The following is a 6,000-nucleotide window of genomic DNA, read 5'->3' as shown; positions in this document are numbered from 1 at the left end:
AACAAAATAAGACAGAAAAATGAAAATATATATACAAGTAAACTTGCAAAATCCACCATTCGTTTACCCCCGAAAGACGGCAATAAAAAACTCGTCAAAACAACGACGGCAACACGAATAAAAACTGTGAAAACTTACCGTAGAGTGCCGTGTATTTGCACAAAAGTGCGGAATCGGTGGACGCAACACATTTAATTGTTATAATAGCGTAGATAGCGATAATTATTCGCAGGCAAAGTAAAAAAACATGCATGCAAAAACCTTAAAAACCAAAATATACACGAACAGAACTAATGAAATCAAATTTTTTTACCTTATACGCCACCATCACGAAGCGACGACAAAATTAAAACAAGTCTTTTTTAGCTTATAAGCCGCCCTCACGAACCGACGACAAGAATAACTAGAATAAATTAGATTGACGTCCCCCACCGTAACGAATGCGCGGGAATGGCGAGGGCACCCGCCGCGGTGGCTCAGTGGCTAAGGCGTTGTGCTGCTGAGCACGAGGTCGCGGGTTCGATTACCGGCCGCGGTGGCCGCTTTTCTGATGGAGGCAAAAAGCAAATATGCCCGTGTGTATGAGATTTCGGCGCACGTTAAAGATCCCCAGGTGGTCAAAATTAATCCGGAGCCCTCCACCACGGCGCGCCTCATCGCCGGCGTTGCGTCGGCGCTTTAAACCCTACAATCAATCAATCGACAAGAATAAAACGAAACGCCGATAAAAAATTATGAAAAGCACCATCCCCGCACAAAATCATGATGTCGGCAAAAATCATGATGCACAATTGGCGAAGTTGAGGCCCTTGATCGCAAGGTTAGTGCAAGCGTACATTTCTCCGGTTTCTTCAGGAATCCGGAATTTGTATGTATATCTAACTAACGTTTGGGTTTGGGCTTCTTTTACTGTCTTCATTTAAGCGCTGTTTTATTGTTTTATGCTTTGTATGTATTTTTAGCTTTGTTATGCTCATTAGCAAACTCCTGCAAAAAAAAGTATGTATTATTGGTGGAAAGAAACAAATGAAAACTTCAAAACAATAAGATAGCTCAACTTAATTTGCTACTCCAATCACGCTACGAAAAAAGCTCATCATGAATACAAGCGGCGTAAGAATCGTGTGCATTACTATACAATTCTCTGAATGTTTGCATATCTGTCAACATTTCAATAATAATCTATGCTGAGTGAAACATGAACAGGCTGCACTTTAATTATGGCGCTGCACATGAACTGTGCCAGCGGTGTCAAAATTGTGCTGAGCACCGTGAGCTGTCATCGGTCGAATACACCGTCCTTCTGCCGTCGTTCTATGGATGCATATTATACTTAGTTGTCCTGACTTTCACACTTTATCTCCTTCAGCGCTCCACGGGAGACGATTCCGAATGCACACGTAGTCGTTCTGCAGTAAGGATGTGTTTATTTATTTATTTATTTATTTATTTATTTATTTATTTATTTATTTATTTATTTATTTATTTATTTATTTATCACTACAATCGCCCAAAGGCCATTATTGTAGGAGATACATAGAAGAATGTGTACAGTCCGAAAATGGACTCATCAATCTCACGCTAAGGCGACAAATATACAAGCATAAAATATAGACATTTATTAAAAGATCACAGCCAAGAGTGTTGCTCTACAGCAAAGGAACGTCGAAGACAAAGGAAAAAAATTAAAAAAGGAAAGAAGTTTGAAAAAGGCGAAGGAAGAGAAAAAAACGGGCATCGTATGAAACCAATCAAACGGGTAATAAAAATATTGTAATAAGCAGCACTGCGCAGTAGTAATAAAATATACAAAAAAAACAAATAAAAACAGTAACAAATTCACGGCAATTGAAGTATTGCTGCGTTGTGTGTGTTACAACGTTATTTGCTACAATATCCCGTCACTAAAAGTTCTGCCCTGGCGAGTTTTTAAGATCTATTTTTGAAGAAGAAAGATGGAGAGAAGAAAGAAGAAATTCAAGGAGAAAAGGCAGTAAATAACAAACAATCCGCACACAGGAACAGAATGCAGTTTTACGCGCCCTGACTGCGCTTTCTTTTACCTCTCCCCTTCCTCCGTTTTCGGTTTTGCTCGGCAAGACAGAGGGGCTGCTCCGCTCACTAAAACTAGATTCACAAACTAAAACTAAAACTCAAAAAAAAAAGAACGTCGGCGTAGCCCTCCTTCCCCTTGACCGGAAGCCTTCCGCATCCAAACAAGTTCACAAAGGCCGCGCCCACCCGTGGGGCCCGCGCGGGGAGAGGGGCCAACAGTTTCAAGGGTGGTTCTGGCCAGTTGGTGTTGTTCTGGCACGGGTAAAGTCGCACGCAGGGGAAAGGAAAGGGGGAAGTTCCCCGCGTGGCAAGTGACACGCGGGGGAATCGGCACAGTGGTTTCGGAACGGGAGGTTGACCCGCGGGGGGCGCGTGCTACACCCTTGGCGTTCCACAGCAGAAGTTCAGAACCCAGCGTTTTTATAATCGTGGTACGGCTACTTGACTCTACCGGTCTGATTGATTGATTGATTTGATTATACCGGTCTGCAAGTCTCTGAATTCGCACGTCACTTCCTGCGAACCCCTCCTTTATGAGGCTGCGGGGTACGCAAATGTTCAAGTCATAAACTGAGAGCGTTTCGTCAGGAAAACGCGAATACAGGTCGCATGGTCCCTGCTTCCTAAACCGAAATGAAAATTGTGCACCGGTAGAAAGTTTCAGGGTCCTCTACGTCTGTATTCTGGCTCCGCATTTGGTGTTTTCCCGCCCCGGTTACCCGGTTAATTTCTTCATACAGTTTGCTGAACTTTGATGAGCACTTCTCTCGTCAGTGGCGCACCCACGAGAGGGGGGGATTGTAACTCCTCCAGAGGTCCGTCGACCCAACCCCCCCCCCCCCCCCCCCCCGCACGTCTCTCCCACCGAACCGAAACCGAAATTCACCGAGCGAAGTGTGTAGTCTCGGAAGCTTTTATTACTCGACATTCGCAGTTAAATCTCGAAGAAGAATATTATTGTATGAAAGCATTAAAAATAAAAGCAAACTAGAGCACGAGCTTTTAAGATTGTGCTTTTAAGACTGGTGCGGACCAACTTGCGTATAACTTGAAGTAGTTTGAGAAAAAGAATGAGAAAAAAATTTTAGTGACACAAAAACCGTCCGTCGGTAGGCAATTTCTGAATGCTTAAGAATCCCTGGGAGTTTTAAATAATTCCTTAGACCCCCCCTCCACCCTACGGCACGCCTCATAGCCCACGCTAAACCGCAAAGTGTAGCACAATGTTTGTAGGGCCAGATTATACCACTTTCTGAACTTCTGTGCGCAACTTCCATCACGAGATTTGAATCATTCGTCATCTTCTAGAAAAAAAGAACGTTGAAATTTTCTATAGGTTGGGACACAGTATTGTCGAGCTTGCCTTCTGGCCTCAAATCAAATCTAACAAGATCATATCGAAGTTATCTTGTTTCATTTGAAAGCTTAAACAACTGTTTTTTTTTTTTTTCAATACTAAGCACTGTAAGAGCCCTCCCTCTCCCGTTGAATAAAAAAAGGTTCGGTTTTCCTTTATATATATCACCTGAGTTTGTAACATTATAGCGAGGAAGGCAGCAACGCTTCGTGCGCAGTTACGAAAACCACTGATCACGGATAACAATGATGTTGTGTTGAATACGCTTTCAGAAATATGTGTTATTGTGGCTGTTCAGTGCAAGTTGTGCCAACCTATACGAACAGATTTCTTTCACTTGCATAGATCGAATTTGAGTAAACTTTCACATTCAGACGTATTTTAAGTTTGAGCCCTGTCTTTGTTCCTCGAAACTGGCTTCGCCGTGTAAACCGTATTTTGCAGTTGGTAGACAGGTGAACAGCCTTTTTTTAGTATCTGGTATAGCAGCGAATAGTTGTTGCGAAGCCCTCGTTGCGTTTGCTGTCTTTCCGTGTTATTTAGAACTACTTCGGGCGTCAAGGCCGCCGTTTTACCAAGAAACGGATGTAGCCTGTGTTCGCGCACCGACCGACCGGAAGACGCGGATATTAGGGGGTGAGGAGATCGTCCTGGCCGAGTGGCCGAGTGTCGCAGGGGATCGGGTATCCGCGTTGTAAAAGATTCCAAACTCCTTGTGGTGTTCGCTCCGGGCTCCGAGCCCTCTCTCTACTTCCAACGGCCGTTCCTGTTCTTTCCACTCTTTGCTTCCCTGTTTTGTCTCAACTATTTCGTCTACGTCAATAATTCTTTTGCCGGCGCGCGCGTTTTCGTGTTCAAACTTTGTGTCTGTTAGTGTCGGTTTCCTTTGTTGTTGGCGAGACCATGGTTGATTGACTGCGGAAAATGTGTCCAGAATGCGCTTTTCTTTTCAATGACCCGGTCGAAACAAATCAAAGCCCTGTCCGCCGGGTTCACGGGGAGCAGCTGCCGGCGCCGGGGTCTCACTTCAGAAACGCTGCCGCCCGTCGTTGGTCCACACCTTCACCATCAGCTATGTTCCGTTTAGTACTCTTGCTCTTGTCGCGAAGCCCCCCCCCCCCCCCCGTTCAATTTGCTTTTTTCTTCTTTCAACTACTTCTTCGGTCGCCAAGGCCCAGGTTTTCTAAGAAATGCATGCGGAGTGTGTCTTAGCGCGCCGACCGACCGGAAGAAGCGGCTGTTACGGGGAGCCATCGGCCCAGCTTGGGTTACAGCGCGGCAGCGGCGTTCCCCCCCCCCCCGTGGCGTCGGCACTGCATGGCCGGTTTCGGGCTCCGGCCACTCGGTGTACTTCAAACGACCTTGCTTTCTTTTCCACTGTTTACTTTGGCGTGTTCTGTCTGAACTGCATTCTTTACGTCCATAATTCTGCAAGTGCGCGTTTTCCAGTGCAAACTTTGTGTCTGCGTGTCATTGGTCCTTTTCTCTTTGGCGGGAACATGGCTGATTGGTGTTCATATAAGCGTCTCCCGGATTGGCTGCAGAAAGTGGGGCCAGAATTTGCTTTTCTTCCACGGGTCCACTTGAAGTAACTATAACGCCGCTCCGCCGGCTGCAAGGGGGCCCTGCACCAGGAAATCATTCGAAAAACGCTGCCGCCCGCTGTCCGGCCCTTTCGCCAGGAGTCCGCGATCCAGTCAGCCATGCCCCGTTAAGTACTCTTGTTCTCTTTGCTGTTTTTCTCATTTAATGTAATAATTGTATTGTTTCAAATGTGTATGTGTTAAAGATCAGACAAGGTCATCAGTAAATTAACGTCTCGACTGCTTCACCGCTCGACCAACATGCTGCCGTAGCGGCAGTTATTGGCCAAATTTTGTTGCTACGCTCTCTTGACTATTTTCTTGTTTCATTTAATAAGTGTATTGTTTGAAATTTGTATGTGTTAATGATCTGCCATTGTTATTAGTATATTGAACCAGTTAACTTAAAAATACTGAAACTTCTCGACTGCTTCCCTGCCGATCACCATGCTATACCGTAGCAGCAGAGAAGGGACAATATTCGTCGTTACATAATAGTCAACTGTACTGCAAAGTTTTCTCTCTCTGCATTTTTGTAAAAATAAACGTAACAAGGAGACTGCACGTGTTTTACTCTTGGCTTGACTTCATCAGTGAAGAAGGCGTTTAGGAATGCTTTGATTGTATTTCCTCCCCAACCTGAACTCCCGTCATCCCTTCCTTCCAATTCTACTTCCAAACCTGGGTCCGGGGCTTCGGGCAATGGCAAAAGGCTTCGCGTATCTTCTTTTTTATGTGAAGGTGCATCCATTATTATATTCCTCCTGCAGGCGAATTGTATAGGTTATGGCGGCTGATTTAATGCTTAATTTTTTCGCGTAAAATAATAAAAACTCGGCTACTCTTTATAGTTTTATATATTTTATTCTTTATGGTTATTTATATTTGTTTATTTGTATTACTTACATTTGTATTTATATTTGTTCTTTTTTACATTTATATATTTTAATTTTTATATTTGTTGTCAAAATTTCACCACCCCCCCCCCCCCCCCCCCCAGACAAA

This window comes from Haemaphysalis longicornis, unplaced genomic scaffold (genome assembly GCF_048455015.1).
Source record: "Haemaphysalis longicornis isolate Haplotype H1 unplaced genomic scaffold, Haemaphysalis longicornis Haplotype H1 scaffold_1, whole genome shotgun sequence".
Lineage (NCBI taxonomy): Eukaryota > Metazoa > Arthropoda > Arachnida > Ixodida > Ixodidae > Haemaphysalis > Haemaphysalis longicornis.
Note: the sequence above shows the minus strand (reverse complement) of the source record.